The sequence below is a fragment of the Kogia breviceps genome, chromosome 14 (genome assembly GCF_026419965.1).
Source record: "Kogia breviceps isolate mKogBre1 chromosome 14, mKogBre1 haplotype 1, whole genome shotgun sequence".
Classification (NCBI taxonomy): Eukaryota; Metazoa; Chordata; class Mammalia; order Artiodactyla; family Physeteridae; genus Kogia; species Kogia breviceps.
The window spans coordinates 86,080,832-86,100,837 of record NC_081323.1 but is presented as its reverse complement, the minus strand read 5'-3'; the positions used below and the strand labels follow the sequence as shown (position 1 = coordinate 86,100,837).

The following is a 20,006-nucleotide window of genomic DNA, read 5'->3' as shown; positions in this document are numbered from 1 at the left end:
GTGTTTTAATTTTGCAATCACCCATTGATGCTGTACTGGGAGAGATGAGACTAACTCCCTCGTGTCTTGTTTATTCAACCGAGGTGTAATTAACATATGTTAGTTTCACGCGTACAGCATCGTGATCCGCCATTTGTCTAGACTGAGAAGTGATCACCACAGTAAGTCTAGTTAACATCCATCACCTTTGTGTCTTCCCACCTCCCTTGCCCTTCTCCAGGATTTTTACCTGACAAAGTTTATCCCATTTACATCCCATTCAGCTACCATAATTTCCTTTCCAAAAGAAAGGTTTGTGGTTGAAGCTGTCAGATTCTGAAAAAGACACAGAGACCCTTAAGGGTTATTTTTTTCTTTTGTTTTTAACTTAAGGTGTGGCCCAGCCTAAATCAGTGCCTCATGCTTTTACCTGCCATCTCCTCCGAAGTTCCTCATAGATGGGTAACGAGTGTGTGTGTGTGTGTGTTTATTGAGGTGAAATTCACACAACATTAACCATTTAAAAGTGAACAATTCAGTGGGCTCGAAGGCATTCACAATGTTGTACAGCCACCCCTCTTTCTAGTTCCAAAACATTGTCATCACCCCCGAAAGGAAACCCCACACCAATAAGCCATTGCTTCTCACTCCCCCCTCTTTCTCCCCTGACAGCCACCCATCTACTTGCTCTCTATGGATTTGCCTGTTCTTAATATTTCATACACATGGAATTATAGAATATTTGTCCTTTTGTGTCAAACTTTGTCTGCGTTGTAGCAGGTGTCAGTACTTCATTCCTTTTCGTGGCCAAATAATATTCCATGGGGCTTCCCTGGTGGCGCAGTGGTTGAGAATCCGCCTGCCGATGCAGGGGACACGGGTTCGTGCCCCGGTCCGGGAAGATCCCACATGCCGCGGAGCGGCTGGGCCCGTGAGCCATGGCCGCGGAGCCTGTGCTCCGCAACGGGAGAGGCCACAACAGTGAGAGGCCCGCGTATCGCAAAAAAAAAATAATAATAATATTCCATGGTATGTATATATCACATTTTGTTCGTCCATGCATCCGGGGTGGGCATTTGAGTCATTTCTACCTTTGAGCTATTGTATATAACGCTGCTGTATGCATCCTAGTGGGTGTGAAGGGATTTGGTGCTTTTATAGGATGTATTTGGCATACAGTCATTAAGGAAATCATATCAAATATCCTCTTCTAGAGGAGCCGAGGTATCTATATCTAGAAGTAGTCATCACAGATAGACTTTTTTACTTATCCACTAGTTATAGGCATGCTTGGATGCTAATGGCAACTGAAGCAATATCTCAGATTTACAGACCTGGCCACAGATAGCAAAGGAAGGCTCTCATGTCCTTCCCCAGAATATAAATTTTCTCTAATTCACAAAGAGGTCTCAATGAAAGATGTCAAAATTGATAACAATAGTATCCAGAATTTATTGAGCGCTTAACCTCGTGTCAGATACTGGGCTCTATTGTAGGAAACAGCTTCTGTTTTTAATCTCCGTCTTACAAATGAACTCCCTGAGGAGAAATGGCTATTAAATGGGAATTAAATGGCTGTTTGGTGTTCTGGGGTTGGTAAGTGGCCAAGCAGAGGCCCAGGCTGGGCAGGCAGAGCCCAGGGCCTGTGCACTTAACCGTGATCCCGTGCTGTCTCTCAAGGTAATCCACTCCCTTGCCTTCCAGATGCTACAGGAGGAGCTGTGGTCTCCGTGCCAGCAGCAGAACCTGGGAGTCTGGAAGCCCGGTGATGGCCCTGGGGAAAGCCAACCCCCCTCTGAGCCTCAGTTTCCTCATCTGAAAGCAGGAGGATTGGACTGAGTGCTGAAGGTCTGGCTGCTCTGACACCCCAGGACCCTCCTCACTTGGGGAAGAGAGCAGACGCCCTCACCTTTGCTGCGGACAGAGTAGCCTTCGTGTCCTTTGGGGAGACAGTGTTGGTCATCGCCATGGCTGCGCTAAAAAGTGACAAGCAAGAGTGAGTCTCTTGGACTATTTTGTCCCCAGCCCGCCTCTGCTGACCCTTGAAACCCAAACGAAGCCTGAGAGTTTGGAGTCTGGTGATGAGGGAGGCGTTCTCAGAAACAGAAGGAGAGGAAAGCCCCGCATTTCAGGCCCGTTCCTGCGTTGGCCCATTCACACCCGTGAGCTGGGGACAGGACATGCACTCCCGGTCACCATCCCCGGGGCTGACTTGCACTGGCGCCCCTGCCAGCGGGGCCCCACAGACAGCTGCACCCGGTCCAGCACCAAGTCTGGAATCCAGAACTTCTGGTCGGCAAATGCATTCTCCGTTTAATCAAGAAAAGTGGATCCCTGGACCTGGCCTCCACCACGCTGAGCTAATGCTTTGGAAAGAGGTGCGAGCTTTGCAGCCACGGAGGACGGTAAGGAAAAGCCCTTCTGCCTTGTCATTATGCCTCTTTTCAGAGGAAGCCAGAAATAGCCGTGCTGGGGAGGGGGTCCCGCCTGGGAATGGTCCCCCCAGAGAGCAGGTCTCGGTATGGACTCAAAAGAACTTATCTAATTAACAGATCAGGGAACTTATAAATCTCTTTACAACTGGCCAAGGCAACTTCTCTTTTCTGTCGTGAACTAACTCATCTCTCTGGGAGCAGGATGACGCAGGCAGGAATCAATAAAAATAGATGCCGGGGAGGAGGGTGGGCTCCTGGGTGAGCCTCACACCCTCTCTGGAGCCGCTTCAGGTCAGCCTTATGTGTGATGTTTCCAAGTTTCATACGGAGAAGGTATTAAGTGTAACCCGTGTATTACTTGGGTGATGAAATCTTAAGTGTTGAAAGACAACTCAATTGGAAACCACTGGTTTTCCTCTCCCGGTCATCAGGAATGTCCTGATTTGCATATTACCATGTTCCCAAATTCAGGTCTGCCTTCCCTGTTTTGTTTTCTTCATAAGTGTTATGTCTTTGAAATTATCTCAGGCCTTGGTTTACTTTGGGGGAGGTCTGTCTCCACTCATTAGAAGGTAACAATAATAACATCATATAGAGCGTATTCTGTGCCAGGCACTGTTCTAAGTGCTTTGTATGTAAATTAACTCATTTAAATGTCACAACCGACCCTGGGAGGGAATGTTACTTTAACATCCCCATCTTACAGATGAGGACACTGAGGCTCAGAGAGGTGCCAAGATTTGCCCAAGGTCACCAACACTAGAATTTGGCTCTTAACTGCCAGCCATGCTGTCGCAGGGACCAACTTGCTGGTCCTAAGGGCCGATCTCGTAGCTGAGGGATCCTTCAAGGCGAGTTTGTTGACTGTGCTTCGGGCACGTGGTACCGAGGGGGAGGGGGAGGAGGAGGAGGAGGAGGGGGAGGGGGAGGGGGAGGGGGAGGAGGAGGAGGGGGAGGGGGAGGGGGAGGAGGGGGGGAGGAGGAGGGGGAGGGGGAGGGGGAGGAGGGGGAGGGAAGTGCTTGCATCTGTGCCTGCTGGTCCACAGGTGGTTGGTCTTCCTATCAGTTCATCACTAGGGTCTGGCCTGAAAGAGGGTCCTGAGCCCACCAAGAAAGGGCCCCTCAGAGATGCTCAGGCCTGGCCCCAGCCTCAGTTGTCCCATTAGTCCCCACACTCCAGGGACTTGACGTCAGAAATCACCTCCCCCCAAGTTTCTGGCAGCACATTCTCGGCCTCCAGGCTCCTCCTGGAGAAATGTAGAGAGGTTCCCAGGCTCACCTTTGGGTGCTCCTGGATGGGGCCCTACGGGTGTCCGGCAGCAGGGTGCTGCCTCCTGCGGGACTCCCCGCCATTACACACCCTAAGCTGAGCCCATGCACAGACCCCGGGGCCTGGCGTCCAAGCAGGGCCCTGCCACATAATGACCTCTCGCTATTTTTATCCTGAGAGAATGCACCTGATATTTGCAAACAAAACAGGATAAGTGGCTAAATCTGGGGAAAGTGCTTGGCCAGATCAAATTTCTTATGATTTAAGCAGAAAGTTTAAACTTCTCCTTAAGCCCAGAGCCAAGGACAAAGACGGGTGCTGGGCTGCGCCCCAGGATGCAGGGTGAGCCAAGAGAGCGGGCAGCAGAGGGGAGCGGAGAGGCTCTGAAATGTGCTAACTTGTCCCTGCTGCGTGCAGACGGTGCCCGGGGGCAGGGCCCGCCTGCCAGCGTCTTCGGGATGAACCAGTCCTGCACCATGCAGCTCAGGTTTTGTTCTGGGGCAAAGGAACAGAATCAGCGTTGACTCAGATGCTGGAAAGAGGAAAAGAGGGTGGGATTCGCTGGTTTGTTCCCTCCTCGTCGGTGGAGGGGGTCTCATCTCCCGGACGCTTGGGGACCCCTCTCATGTTGGAGCCAAAGCTGCTGACTGTCCCCTGGGTTGGCAGATTTCCAGATTTCCTCCAAACTGACGAAAGAGAATCTTGTACTTATTTTATTTTTTTAGTTCAATAGTGGTTTTGTATTTTAATGCAAAATGTTTTTCTTCATCGTGTTAAAACGCACATACCATAAAATTTAGCATCCTAACCATTTTCAAGTGTGCAGTTCAGTTGTAGGAAGTACATTCACGCGGTTGTGCAGTCATCACCACCGTCCATCCCCGTAACTCTTGTAAATCTGAAACTCTCCGTATTAAACACTGATTCCCTCCCCTCCCCCAGCCCCCAGCAACCACCATCCTACTTCCTGTCTCTATGAATTTGACGGCTCCAGGTACCTCGTCGAAGTGGAATCATACAGAATTTGACCTTTTGTGACTGGCTTCCTTGACTCTGCATAATGTCCTCAAGGTCCATCCATGTTGTAGCAGGTGTCAGGATGTCCTGTCTTTGTAAGGCTGAATCATATCCCATTGTATTACCACGTTTTGCTTATTCATTCATCTGTCGATGGACACTCGGGTTGCGTCCACGTCTTAGCTGTTGTGAACAATGCCGCTGTGAACATGGGTGTGAAAATATCTCTCCAAGACCCTGCTTTCAGTGCTTTTGGGTGTATGCGCAGAAGTGAAATTGTTGGATCGTATGGTAATTCTACTTTTAGTTCTCTGAGGAGCCATCATCCTGTTTTCCACAGCAGCTTCATCATTTTCCATTTCCTAACAACAGTGCACTCGTGTTCTACTTTTCCCACAGACTAACCAACACTTGTCACTGTCTTTTTTGGTTTTTTTTAATACAGTAGACATCCTATGGGTATGAAGTGGTGTCCCATTGTGGTTTTTATTTCCACTTCCCTAATGATTAGACATGTTAAGCATCTTTTCCCGTTGACCATTTGTATATCTTCTTTGGAGAAATGTCAACTTGAACCCTTTGCCCATTTAAAAAAATATTTATTTATTTATTTGGTTGCACCGCGTCTTAGTTGCAGCCGGTGGGCTCCTTAGCTGTGGCTCGTGGGCTCCTTAGTTGCGGCATGCAAACTCTTAGTTGCGGCGTGCACGTGGGATCTAGTTCCCTGACCAGGGATTGAACCTGTGCCCCACGCACTGGGAGCGCGGAGTCTTATCCACTGCACCACCAGGGGAAGTCCACCTTTGCCCCTTTTTAATCATATGGTTTGGGGTGGGGGTGGGTGTTGTTGAATTGTAGGAGTTCTTTATATATGTTGGATATTAACCCCTTATCAGATGTAATCTTTGCATCTATTTCCCCCCATTCCATGGGTTGCTTTTTCACGCTGCTGATGGTGTCCTTAGATGCACACAAATTTTAAATTCTGAGGTATTCCAATTTATCTATTTTTTCCTTTGCTGCCTGCAGATTTGCTTAACATTTAAAAAGCCGTTTTCTTGGAAACCACCATGGTTTTTCTCCTGCTGTTCTTAGAAATGTCCTGATATACATATCATTGTGTTTTTCTAGTAAGGTCTTCCTTCCAAGTGATTCCCACGGTTCTGCCTTCAGTGCATCCTGGGAGATGGTTCCTGTGGCCTGGGCATCTGCACCCCCCAGGGGCCCACATCCATCCTGAAATCTCCCAGTTACCTACCGTTTGGGCTTAAGGCCCCTTGGAGAAAGGCAGCCTGTTGCTGGGATCGTGGCTCTTGGACCTCTTTTAGGCAGAAAGCCCTGGGTGATGGGCTTCCCGTGAGAGCGGGGCCTGGTCTCAGCACTAAGGCCAACCCAGGAGAGATGTTCAGAACCCCCAGTGTCACCCTGACCAGAGGCATCTGGGCTTCCTCAAGGCGCCGTGAGGGCCAGGCCCGGCACTGTGGCCCAGGCGGAAGGCAGCACTGGCCACATGTAGAGAAAGCTCCGGAAAAGGCCTCTCGACCCTTCTCTGCTGGCTCTCACCTCTGGACTCACCGTTCTCCACATGCATGTTCCTTCAGAGGGCCTTGAAAATGGCTCATTTTGGTCAATCTTTTCCATTCTGGCACGAAGTCATTTTCTGCCAAAGACAGAATCTATTTTGGACTCTGCCTTTTTTTGGCCTGCTTGCTTCATACGTGTGGGTCTCCCGTGGGCTCCACATCGGAGATACTTCATCCCCTTGCTGGTTTCCAGAAACAGAGCCAGCCACATGGGGCGAGCTGTTCTCAGGCACAGATGGCGCCTGCGGTGAGGACGGTGGGGAGACGGGCTCTGGTTCTCTTCCACCGGCTGTGGGGACGGGGCCATCCTTCGAAATCGGAAAGAGGTGACCACAAAACCCCTTTTAAAGCCACCGTCCCAAAGCCCTGGATCTTGTAAACACGTCCCACAGTTGCTTTCCATTCCCTGGGCTGAGATGGTGGTAGTTTGTATGTTGACATCTTTTAAATTCAGATTTCTTTGCATGGATACCCTCTGCTACATTGGTGCCAGCTGATTTGGGGGGTGGGATTTCAGGAACAAAGGCGAGGTGCTCTCTCTGGGTCTGGCCCTGAGCAGCTGAGGAGAGGGCGAAGGGGGCGGGGGGCCTGGAGAGTCAGAGGACTCAGGGGCTCTGCTGTACATCCTCCACGGCTGTCCCCCAGGGCCCACGGCACGCCCCCACACTCTGCGATAACTATTTCAACCTCCCCCTTCTCTCCTCCAACCTCAGATCTCTGCCCCTTACCTCCCCATAACACCCTGTCACCAGTGGCCTCGCCTCCCACTTCACAAAGATCCTGGGAGCCTCTAGTTAGAAACACCCAATGCCCCTCTCCCCTCCCTCCATCCGGACCCCCCATGGGGCTTGGACCCCCCCCCCTTCCCCCACCCCCACCCCATCTCTCCAGCCACTGGATCCTCCCCGTCTCGGCTTTTCAACAGCCCTTAACCTCTCTCATTGGAAACAAAACAAAGCACACAAAAAAGAACACTCTCAGGACCCCTCACCCCCTTTAATTAACACCAGCTTTCTCTCTTCTCCCTTTCACAGCCCAACTCCCCAAAAGATGTCTCTAAGCTAACAGCCTCCCATCCCCCATGCTCTCTCGAGCCCCTGTCTGTCCCCACCCTGCCACTGAGGTCATCAGGGATGACCTCCATGTCACTAGAGCCGGGGCATTTCAGTCCTGTTCTCACCTGTCCTCTTGGCAGGGGAGATGCCAGAAGGTTCTTTCTGCTGGGCTTGGTGGAGTTTCCTCTGCCTCACTGGACCTGCCTTCCCAGTCTGCTTTTCAGGCCCCTCCTCCTGCACCAGGATGGATGCTGTCCCCCTTCACCCTACGCTGTCTTCTGTGATAGTCTCACACCACCCATGACTTCACTTACAGTCAATTCCTATTATTCGAGGTCATTATATTCTGTAAAATCTCCGCCAACACTGAATTAGTGAACACAGAACCATTGCTTATGGGGAAAATATGGGGTTAGGTTCCCACCAGCCTCTGATCACCTTTTCATCAACTGATCAATACATAACCTTATTCTTTGGCTCTGTCCATGCCTCCGCTGCAGGGAGGCAGCTGGAGGCTCTGTGTGTAGAACCTGCCTGGACTCTGCCCCATGAACCTCTGCCCTTGGCTGACCTTAATATATGTCCTTTCGCTATAATAAACCATAACCATGAGTACAGTAGCTTTGCAGAGTTCTCTGGGTCCTTCTGGGAAATTATTGACCTTGAGGCTGGCCCTGGGCTCCCTCGAACTTGAAATTGCAAAAGTTTGGCAGCATCCATGTGGCCCATGTAGGTGCCTGTGTCCCGCAGTGTGTGCTCCCTTCTGGGGTCCTCTTGGGGTCCACTGACGGCTCAGGTGCTTCCCCAACCTGGGCTCTTTGAGTGCCTGCTCCAGCTCCTGGGGTTCTTGGAGACGCTCTGGGACACAGCCAGGGCACGTCTCATGCTGGCCTGAGACTCAAGGACGAAATCCTGATGCACGAAAGTGCTCAGCTGGCCAGGCCACTCCTTAAATTCGCGGGAGGCTAAAAACAGGCCACACGTCCAAAAGTAGGAGAAGGGCAAAATAAATCATGGTACATTGACCAGATGGGATGTTGTTTCCCAGCTCTTAAAAATAACAACCACGAGGACTGCAGCCATGTATGAAAATGTCCACAACATTGAAGTAAAACAAGCAGGATCCCAAAGTGTCTCTGTGCTGACTCAAACCGGGCACAAATACACCTGCGGGTGAACAAACACTGGACGGAAGGCAGAGAGATGTATGTGTTGGCGTGGGCAACTTTCATTTTGTTTTGTCCTTTGTTGCTGGTGGTGCAGTTGATATAGCTCGAGAGGGGGGAGTGAGTACAGAGCCTCCCAAGGCGGGAGACAGGCAGTCCGCCCCCCACCTCTGCGCCGAGGGCTGGCAGGGTGAGCGCCTCAGTCCGCGGTGCTCTGCATGCAGAGGGGCTGGGCTCCTTCAAGGGGCTTATACTGATGTGCTCACAGGTCCGCAGACACTCAGGGCTGCCACTGGGACCTGCATCGCCCCCAGCATGAAGCAGCTCCCACCTAATTTCAAGGAAAGTGGGTTGTTGTGGGGTTTTTTTTTTTTTTTGCCGGTGGTGATGATTTTTATTAAGGTAAAACATATCTAACATAAAATTTACCATTTTAGCCATTTATTAAGAGTGTGGCGCAGTGGCATTAAGTACATTTACATCGTTGTGCAACCGTCACCACCATCCGTCTCCAGAACTTTTTCATCTTCCCAAACTGAAACTCTGTCCCCATTCAACAAAAACTCCACATCTTCCCTTCCTCCAGCCCCCGGCAACCTCCCTCAAACTTTCTGTCTCTATGAGTGTGACTATTCCAGGAACCTAGAATAGGTTCATGTCAGTGGAATCGTACAACATTTGCCCTTTTGCGACTGGCTTATCTCACGGAGCCGAATGTCCTCAAGGTTCATCTGTGGCGCGGCCTGTATCGGAATTTTCTCCCTGTTAAGGCTGAAGGACACTCCATGGTATGGATGGCCCCCGTTTTGCTTACCCCTTATCCTAGCTCTGAGCCTCCCTGAACGCCCACACGCCATGGGTCCGTCGGAGCATCCGGAATGTCAGTAAGCAAATGGGGTGGCAGACAACCACGGACATGCTTATTTCAGGTTCCCTCTTGTTTATGTACCTGTGCTGTTGTCCCATCGGGCCTCACTTAACAGACACAGGTTCAAAGAGAAAATTGTCAAGAGTTTCAAGACAGTGAGAGCAGAGCATGAAGCTAAACACGGGAACCCCATCTCCTCTGAGCGTGGGGTCCTGCCAACTGCACGCGTCACTCACCCAGGAAGCCAGCCCTGCTCTGCTGACTCTGCTGGGACTGGGCAGATTAAGAGCACAGCGAGGAAGGAAACGGGGTGGGAGGAAGGCAGCAAGCAGAGGTGACAAGGAGTGAGGTCAAGGGCATTCATTCTGATGGCATTGTGGGCACTTAGAAGAAACCGATGGTACCCAGGGCAGGAGCCTGCCCTACTCCCCACAGGTCTGTGCAAAAGGAGAAGCTAAAAAACGTATTCTTAAAAGTCCACTAGGGGGCTCCCCTGGTGGCGCAGTGGTTGAGAGTCCGCCTGCCGATGCGGGGGACACGGGTTCGTGCCCCGGTCCGGGAAGATCCCACATGCCACGGAGCGGCTGGACCCGTGAGCCATGGCCGCTGCGCCTGCGCGTCCGGAGCCTGTGCTCCGCAACGGGAGAGGCTGCGACAGTGAGAGGCCCGCGTACAGCAAAAACAACAACAACAACAAAAAAACAACCAAAAACGTCCACTAGGGATGCAGTTCAAAGATCAGCCACTGTTATCAGTGAGCCACCTCCTCTCACCTCCCTGAGGAGCTGGCAGGAAGACGTGAAGCTGAAAAATGGAAAGGGTAGCAACACTAAGTCCTGGTGAGGACTTGGGGAAATGGGAGCTTGCACCCTGCCGGTGGGAGTAGAGATTGCCTCACTCCCTTACCGAGCGATCAGCAATCCCTGGTGACTGGAGGCTACTCATCTCTCACAACCCAGAACTCGTGTTCCTAAACGTATTCCAGAAAGAATCTCTTGTATGGGACACCAGGAGCAAAGAGCAAGGATGTTCACTGCAGCATTGTTTGTAATAGCAAAAAAACTGGAAACACTAGAAATGACCCTATTTAAACAAAGTAAGAATGGGTATGTTAAAACAAAGGACGTCTCTAAGGCAGTGAAAATGAACATCTATCAAGAATAAATCTCAACAGTATGTTGGGTGACAAAGCAGTTTGAAGACTATGTTTGGTGTGAAAATGTACATTTGAAAACAAAAACAATACTCTCCATTGCTTATGGATACTACTGAGGTAGTGAAAGTAGAAAAGCGTAGACAGGAAGGATAAAGGCCAACTTCAAGTTAGGGATTTTGCCTCCAGGGAGAGGAAAGTGAGATTCAGGAGGGATCCAAGGGGGATTTCTTAAAAATCAGAAACATGTAAAACAAAAACGTTAACATATATTTATTCTGGATGAAGGGTGCATGAGAGGTTTTTTTTACTCTGTATAGTTTTCTGTATGTTCGAACCGTTCCATAATTTTAATAATAATAAAAAAAAGTCCTGAAAAGTTTTCCTTTTGTTTTTCACTCCTCCCCAGTCTCTGACTTCTGAAGACAGGGAAACTGAGAGCTGCGGGTGGGGCGACAGGATTGGAGGCGATGGGGTGGGGATTGGTAACAGGAGGGTGGCAGACAGATGAGACCAGCCCCTTCCTTCTTGGCTCCAGTTTGGCTCCGCCCCCGCCCAGCGGTATCCACGGCAACCAGAGTCCGCCTTGTTGGCTGGACCAGTCGTCGAGTCAGGCTGACGCGCGCCACCTAGTGGCCTATCTGGTGGCGCGGTCTGTGAGGGGGGTCCCCAGGCGTGAGTCAGAGGGGCAGCACTGAGAGGCTCTGCTTAGATATAAAGAGCAGCGTTGTCCTGTCACAGCAGGTCCCTTATAGCTGCGTCTGCTGCCCTTAGGGCAATGGCAGTTCATTTCAGAAACTGCTTTCATTAAACTTCCACTGTAGCCATTGACCATCAAGTGTTTTCTGGGCATCTTCTGGAGCCCTGTGCTGCTCTGGGCATTTATGGGTGTGTCTCTTCGTGGGGACCCCAGAGCCCGTGGTTACAAATTCCTTAGAGACCCCAAGAGAGGAGAGTTTTTTATGACATGCTGGTGTGGACTTATATATAGCGTATGCCCCTTCTTTTATATGGGTTTTATAGATTTGTTTCAATCTTTTTTTTTTTTTTTTTGCTGCACCGCTAAACTTGGGGGATCTTAGGTTCCCCACCAGGGACTGAACCTGGGCCCCCGGCAGTGAAAGTGTGGAGTCCTAACCACTTGACCGCCATGGAATTCCCTAAATTTGTCTTACTTTAAAAGCAACATAGAGCTTCCCTGGTGGCGCAGTGGTTGAGAGTCCGCCTGCCGATGCAGGGGACGCGGGTTCGTGCCCGGGTCCGGGAGGATCCCACATGCCGCGGAGCGGCTGGGCCCGTGAGCCATGGCTGATGAGCCTGCGCTCCGCAACGGGAGAGGCCACAACAGTGAGAGGCCCGCGTACCGAAAAAGAAAGCAACGTAAATTTGTGGAGAGTGTGGAAAATCATCTCACCACCCATGCTTAACCAGAGCTAACATTTGGGCCTTTATCCTTCCAGTATCCCTCTGCTCCACTCATTTTTTAAAAATAAATTAATTAATTTGTTTTTGTTTTTGGCTGCGTTGGGTCTTTTTTCTGCGCGGGGGCTTTCTCTAGTTGCAGCGAGCGGGGGTTTCTCTTCTTTGCCGTGCACGGGCTTCTCATTGTCGTGGCTTCTCTTGTTGCAGAGCACGGGCTCTAGGTGTGTGGGCTTCAGTAGTTGTGGCACGCAGGCTTAGTAGTTGTGGCTTATGGGCTCTAGAGCTCAGGCTCAGTAGTTGTGGCGCACGGGCTTAGTTGCTCTGTGGCATGTGGGATCTTCCGGGCCCAGGGATTGAACAGATGTCCCCTGAATTGGCAGGCGGATTCTTAACCACTGCGCCACCAGGGAAGCCCTCCATTCATTTTTTGAGGGGTTTGTTTCTTACAAAATTGGAAATCCATGGCCCCTGAGTGATTTTTCGCCAGGGCTCTGGAGACAGGTACGCCTGGGATACAAGCTCAACTCCTCTGCTTAACTGCCACCTCAGGCAAAGGAATTAATTTCTCTGCACCTCAGCCTTCTAACCTGTAAAATGGGAATATTAACTGTGCCTACCTCACAGGGTCATTGGGGAAATTTCAGTGATACAAACACTTAGTACAGTGTTGAGTACATAGGAAGCAATAGAACCTCAGCCATCGCTAAAATTATAGCAAAGGATAGCATGGTATAATTACTATATTTTGCAACCCACTTTTTTCATTTAATACAGCCTGAGCATTTTCCCTTAGTTTTTTCCTTTCCATGTAGGGAAAACCCCAGCTCTTCTCTATATGTTTCTTTCACCTGTGAGTCTCCTTTACTAAGAGGAAACACTTCCCTCGTGACAATTCTGGTCAGCAAATGAGAAGAGGTTTTCCCCACGATACGCAATTCTCTGTGACACCAGCTGAGTGTGCTACAATTTAACTCAACTCTAACGCTGTCTACCCGGAGACAGTGTCAGATCCCGCAAGTTAAGAGCCCAGTCCCACAAGACTGCCCCCCCCCCACTCCAGTGCCGGTCGCAAGCCCGAGTTATCACCTGTGCTAGGTTCCAACAGTGCCCTCCTTGGGTTCAATTAATTTGCTAGAGTGGTTCACGGCACTCAGGGAAACACTTACTTAACATTTACCAGTATATTAAAGGATATAATAAAGGATACAGATGAACATCCTGATGAAGAGATACATAGGGTGAAGTCTGGGAGGGTCCCAAGTGTAGGAGCTCTGTCCCCATGGATTTGAGGTGTGTCACCCTCCCAATGTGGATGTGTTTGCCAGCCTGAAAAGCTCTCTGAAGCCCCTCCTATTGGGATTTCATGGAGACATGCTCACGTAGATATGATAAATTTTTTTAAAAAATTTATTTATTTAATTAATTTATTGTTGGCGGTGTTGGGTCTTAGTTGCTGTGCGCGGGCTTTCTCTAGTTGCGGCAAGCAGGGGCTTCTCATTGCGGGTGGCTTCTCTTGTTGTGGAGCATGGGCTCTAGGAGCGCGGACTTCAGTAGTTGTGGCACGCGGGCTCAGTAGTTGCGGTTCGCGGGCTCTAGAGCGCAAGCTCAGTAGTTGTGGCGCGTGGGCTTAGTTGCTCCGCGGCATGTGGGATCTTCCCGGGCTAGGGCTCGAACCCGTGTCCCCTGCATTGGCAGGTGGATTCTTAACCACTGTGCCACCAGGGAAGTCCCTGATATGATAAATTTTTAACTCTATTTCTAGGCCCTGTCCCCTCTCTGGAGGATGGGGGGTAAGGCTGAAAATTCCAAGCTTCTAATCCTGGCTTGGTCTTTCTGGAGGCCCCCATCCAGGAACCCATCGGGAGTCACCTCATTAGAGCAAGAGATGCTCCTAGCACTCTTCTCATGTCGGAATTGACAAGGGTTTTAGGAGCCCGGGGTCAGGGAAGGGAAGGGGTCAAAGACAAATATTAGAAGGAGATGCTCTCAGTGTTCTTTTCGTTTAGGCAATTACAAGGGGTTTAGGAGCTCTGTGCCAGGAACCAGGGGCAGAAACCAGTATATAATTTCTATTATCTCACACCCTGTATCCTTAAATATTATTTAAGAACGTGATTCTTAATGATCACATGGTATTTAAACATGCAGATGTATCTAATAACTTATTTAACCAATTCTCCACCTTTGGATTTGAGGGTTCCTGACTTTGCCCTTTTACAAACAATGCCACAGAGGATGTTCCTTATTAGTTGCTTCCTTTATTGATGATTTGTTCCTTTTAATTTTCAGAAAGACCTTCCCCCCCTCCAGGATCAGATAAACATTTTCAACTAAATGTTTTGTGCCTTTATGGCTTTTAATTAAATTCTTTAATCCATCTGAATGTATTTTGATACCATAAGGTGAGACCTAAGAAGTCTAATTTTATTCTCATTCACAATAACCCAACCAGTTGTCCCAGCATTATTTATCAGAGCATCCAATCTCTCTGCACTGATTTGTGAGAGCACCTGTAGTAGATTCTAAACTTATCTCCATTCTGGCTTTCTGTTGGGCTCATTGCTCTGGCTCCAACCCCACATACATGGGCTGGATGTTTGTGGCTCTGATGGTCTCAAGGCATCACTTTGCTGAGTCCCACGGAAGTCCAAAAGCGCAGGCCATACATGACAAACAGGAGTAGCCAAGCCTTGAACTCTTCTCCAGTCTGCATTGACTGCCTTTACTATCTTTTCCCCACCGCAAAAAATCCTATATTCCTGTCAAGACCAGAACTCACCTCCTCCACACTCAGCCACATCCCTCCATGGTCATATCCATACTTAGAAATGTCTCAGCACTTACGCATTCAGCCTCCTCAAGTGCAACAGATTGTGTTTTCTGAAGAGGGCCTCACCAGTATATTTATCCATCCTACGTGCTCTTCTTACAAAAATTGAGTGACTTGCCTCCCCCTGAGAAGTGGAGTCTGTGTGCCCTCTTCATGAATCTGGACTTTGTGGCTGCCCCATCCAATGGGGCACAGCCAGAGTGAGGCTATGTGACTTCTGGGATGAGGCCATAAAAAGAATACAGCTTCCTACCCGCCCCTTCTCCTCTCCTCCTCTCTCTCCTACCCCTCCTCCTCTTCCTCCTCTTTCATCATCATCATCTTCTTCTTCTCTCTCTCTCTCTCTCTTTCTCTCTCTCCCCCTCTCTCAGTGCTTGCCTCCAGAATCCAGCCACCATTTTTAGAGGAAGCCCAGGTCACATGAAGAGGCCATGTATAGGTGTTCCAGCCCACAGCCTCAGCCTATCAACTGCCAGATATGTAAATGAATGAGATGATTCCAGTACCCAGCCTTCCAGTCTTCCAGAATTCCATCTTAGAACCCAAACATTAAGAAGCAAAGACAACACAATGGGGAATTATTATTTAATGGGCACAGAGTTTCTGTTTGGAATGTTAAAAAGTTCTGGAAATAATGGTGATGGTTGTACAACATTGTGAATGTACTTAATGCCACTGAACTGTATACTTAAAATGGTCAAAATGATAAATTTTATGTTATTTACATTTTACCATAATTTAAAATAGTTTTAAAAAACCCAAAAAACAAAGACAAGCCATCTCCACTTTGCCGTCTCAAAAATTCCAGAGCCACAGAAATCACCCGCACCAAGTCCTGAAGTAATTTGTTATGCAGCAGTAGCTAACTAATACAGGTATTCTCTCCTGCCTTGCAAAACAAAACGACACAAATCCAAAAACAAACAAAATAACTCTGGAGAATAATACATGCCTTTTCCAGAAATAAATTATAAGCTCTCAGAGCAGAATCTCTCCCTAAAGCACCTAAAATACTATAGGTACTCAGTAAATGTTTATAGACTTGACCCGAAGGTGCTCTAAGTTACCCCAGTGATCTTCAATTCTTTAATAGTGATTAAAGTTACATGCTCTCTCAGAGACTTTAAGTAGCTCAGCCTATTGAAGGGAATTCAACTAACAGTTACTGGGCTCTCCTGTGTGCCCGGCACATTGTATTCATTATGGTTAAGTACCCAGGTTTTGGAGTCGGGCAAACCTGGGTTCAAATTGTAGCCATCATACTTATCAGCAGTGTGGACTTGGGCAAGTTATGTGATCTCTCTGGAGCTCCGTTTCCTGAACCATAACATGGGTGTAACAGAACCCATTTCAGAGAGTTGCTGTGAGGATCAAACAAGATAAATGCAAAATAAATCATGAGCAAAGGCTTGGCATGTATTTAGTGCTCAAGAAATGTTGACTCATTCATTGCTCATAACAGCTCGAGAAAGTAGGTGTGTAGTAGCTGTGTCTCATTCTCTTCATCTCACTGATGGAAGCAGTGAGCCTCAGGGAGGGGAGGCAGACCTGCCTATGAGTACATGAGCAGTGAGGGGTTGGCCCCTCTGTCACCTTGCCAGGGCTGTCACCACAACCGCAGGCTGGGTGGCTTAAACAACAAAAATTAATTTTCTCCCGGTTCTGGAGGCTAGAAGTCCAAGATCAAGGTGTCGGCAGGGTTGGTTTCTTCTGAGGCCTCTCTCCTTGGCTTATAGAGGGCCACCTTCTCCCTGGGTCTTCACCTGGGCTTCCCTCTGTCCATCTCTGTGTTCTAAATTATAAGCACATGAGTCAGAAGGGGTGAGGACCCACCCATATGACCTCATTTAATTTAATCACCTCTTTAGAGGCCCCATCTCTACTTAGAGTCACATTCTGAGGTCCTGGGTTTGAGGCTGCAACACATGAATTTGAGGGACACAATTTATCCCATAACAGCCCCCTTTCTGTTATTTTGAGGTTCTCATTCTGAAAGAAGTGGACGTATAGGGACCTCGGTTCCAGCATCTCCTGGTTCTAGGGCTGCATGTCTAGACCAGGAGGAAACACGCAGCTGGGGAGGTGCATTCGGGGAGAACGGTTTATTTTTATTTTTATTTTTTATTTTTTTTTTATTTTTTTTTTTTTTGCGGTACGCGGGCCTCTCACTGTTGCGGCCTCTCCCGCTGCGGAGCACAGGCTCCGGACGCACAGGCCCAGCGGCCATGGCTCACGGGCTCAGCCGCTCCGCGGCATGTGGGATCTTCCCGGACCAGGGCACGAACCCGCGTCTCCTGCATCGGCAGGCGGACTCTCAACCACTGCGCCACCAGGGAAGCCCGAGAACGGTTTATTTTATGCGAGGCGAGCGTGACCCTCACAGCCTTGGCAAGACTAGAAAGTGCTAGAAAAACTGTGTGGAGTGATGATTGTTCAGACAGGTCCAGGCTGGCAGCGCGCACCTCCACACAAAGACCTGGGAGAAGGGAAAAAGGATCTGTTCGCTAAATGGAAAAGAACAACCCTTCAGTTGATGGCTCCCTGGGGATTCTGGGGGTGTGGACTGGTGGGGAGATGGCTAGACAGTAAAACTTTCCATCCACAATGGCTGTGCAAATCCGCCAGGGCGCCCCAGTGGAGGAAGACAGACTTTAAGTCAAAACAAACAGGCAAGATAGCTTCAAACAATGATAGGGACCATGAAGAGAGAGAAACCATGTGATGGGAGAAGGGGGTGACAGGAGGTGCCCCCTTCACACACAGGATGGTCTGGAGGGCCTCTAAGAACAGGTGGCGTTTGAGCAGAGGCCTGAAAGAGGAGGACTGAGTTATGGAAAGATCCAGAGCCGGGTTTCTCTACCTCGGCCCTTGGGGGGCAGGGTAATTCTTGGCTGTGGGGGCGTCCTGCACCCCGTGGGGTGATGAGCAGCCCCCCACCCCTGGCCTCTACCCACTAGATGCTGTAGCAGCCTCCTCACGTTGTGAAAATCAGAAGTGTCTCCAGATATGGTCAAAAGTCCCCTGGGGGGGCGGAATCGCCCCCGTGGAGATCCACTGACCCAGAGGAAGGGCATTCCAGGAAGAAGGAACAATAAACAAGAAGGTCCCGAGGTGGGGACAAACTCAGCAGATTTGCTGGGAACAGAAGTTTCCGGAAGTGGAAGTTTTCAAGGAAATGAGAGTTCAGGGGTGGAGTCCGGGGAGGGAGGGGATGAGGGGAGAGGCAGGCGAGGGCCCGATGCTATGGGGAGGGGGTGGAATGCCTTCTGACCTGAGAGAGCCCTCCAGGGTGGGGTGGGGTCGGGGCACAGGTCAGAGGGCATGTGTATGAGTGTCCCGGGGTTGCTGTAATAAATCACACGAACTCGGTGGCTTCAAGCAACAGAAATGTATTCTCTTATTCTGGAGGCCAGAGTCCAAAGTCAAGGTGCTGGGGGGGGGGGGGGGGCACGTTCCATCCGAAGGCTCCAAAGGAGGACCCTTCCTGCCTCTTCCAGCTTCTGGTGGCCCCAGGTGTTCCTTGGCTTGTGGCCACATCACCCCAATCCCTGCCTGTGTTGTCACGTGAACTGCTTCCACGTGTGTCTCTGTGTCCTGACACTGGTCATTGGAGTTAGGGCCCACCCTAAATCCAGCAGGATTTCAGCCGGAGATGCTTAAGTAATGACATCTACAAAGACCCTATTTCCAAGTCAGGTCATATTCTGAGGTTCCAGGTGGATGTGAATTTGGGGAAAACACTACCGAAGCCACCCCAGCAAGCAAGGAGGAGGCGGAGGGGGCTGCTGCAGTCCCCAGACAAGAAGTGGTGGGGCCTGGACCACAGGGCACCCGGGAGATGGAGCGCCGAGGTCAGGCCGTGCCGTGCACACAGCAGCTCCCCTCTCACCCACCAGGCGGGATCCAGGCCACCCTAGCGCCGTGGCCACCTTCTCCTGGTCCCGAGCCTGGCGCCATGTGGGGCTCCCCTGCTTTCTCTCCTGCATCACGCGGGGGTTCTCCTGGGCGCAGAAGTTTCTGAGAAAGCACGAATGAATCCCTGGCTCCTGCCTTTCCCCTGAAGCTCTCACGTGAATATTCTTCAAGAATGGAGGTTAGGAGCCTTGATCTCCGAGCCAAGGGCTGCATAGAAGAATGTCGCTGGGCTCCCTCAGCAGCGCTGGGCTGGGCTTGTTTTTCAGGTTTGGGACAATGGAGGATATTTGCTTTCTACAGAAACAAAGCCCAGAGCGCTGGGTCCCGTCCTACTGGAAGGTATTGGGCATAGCTGGCAAATGGTCCCAGGTGTTCTCGGCGTGCCCCTTGCCCCACACCCAGAGCCCCGCCCTCCTGGGACGGCTCCAGGAAGGAATGTTCCACCCGAGGGAAGCCCAGCCTCTCTTAGAGTGAGCCTTAGGGTGGGGGCCAAGTGCAGGCAGGTCTCAGGGTGAAAATGAGGCACTGAGAGGTCAAGGGAGGGGTGCAGAGGGGAGTGGGCAGGGATGGAGGAGGGCCATGTCTCTGATGGTCCCCTGGATTGGCTGTCTGTGCCACCGCTTAGCGCACAGATACACACCTCCTGCCAGCACTTGCCCGAACTAAGTGGAGAGCCCGGGACTCCGCCCGGAGTTGACGCTCCGAGCCCAAATTCTTGGACGCAGACACTGACAGTAATGGACCCCGCTCCCCGTGCTACCTGGCCCTTCTGTGACACCCACTGCCCTGCGCGGGAACAGGTGGGTTACTGCCCGTGCCCTCCGTTGAGGCTCAACACACAAACCGACAGTGGGCAGACCACAGATGACAGTAGAGCTCTGACCACCACCTCTGCAGCCACCGGCCCCAGGCAGCCGGGACGCCGTCAAGAACTGCCCCTTCCTGACTCTTTGTCCCCACTTCTAACTTAGGACCAAACACAGCAAGCCACACAGCTCCGCTGCACTCACACAGGATGTCCGGCTGCAGCATCCCCCCGGCCGGCAGCCTCCTCTCCGGGCAGACCTGCGGCTTCTCCTTCCTTCCGCTCTAAAGAATGAGGAGGCACCTGCCCTCCTCTTGGTCGTTATCCTGGTGGTTGCACCTCTGCCACGTGGCCCGTGAAGGGTTTGTTTTCTTTTCTCTTTTTATAAGATGGAATTCACATAACACGAAATGAACCATTTAAAAGTGAACAATTCCGTGGCATTTAGTACGTTCACCATGTTGTGGAAACACCTCCTCAATCTAGATGCAAACATTTTCCTCAGCCT

General features: G+C 50.4%; 1 protein-coding gene across 1 annotated transcript in view; it reads left to right on the top strand.

Moving 5' to 3' along the window:
• The window catches only part of LMTK2 (lemur tyrosine kinase 2), a 182,499-nt gene that overhangs the window by 55,996 nt on the left and 106,497 nt on the right, over positions 1-20,006 (top strand). Inside the window, exon 3 of the mRNA XM_067012354.1 lies at positions 1,684-2,384. The gene's annotated coding sequence lies outside the window, so the exon portion shown is untranslated. The remainder of the gene's footprint in view (positions 1-1,683; positions 2,385-20,006) is intronic.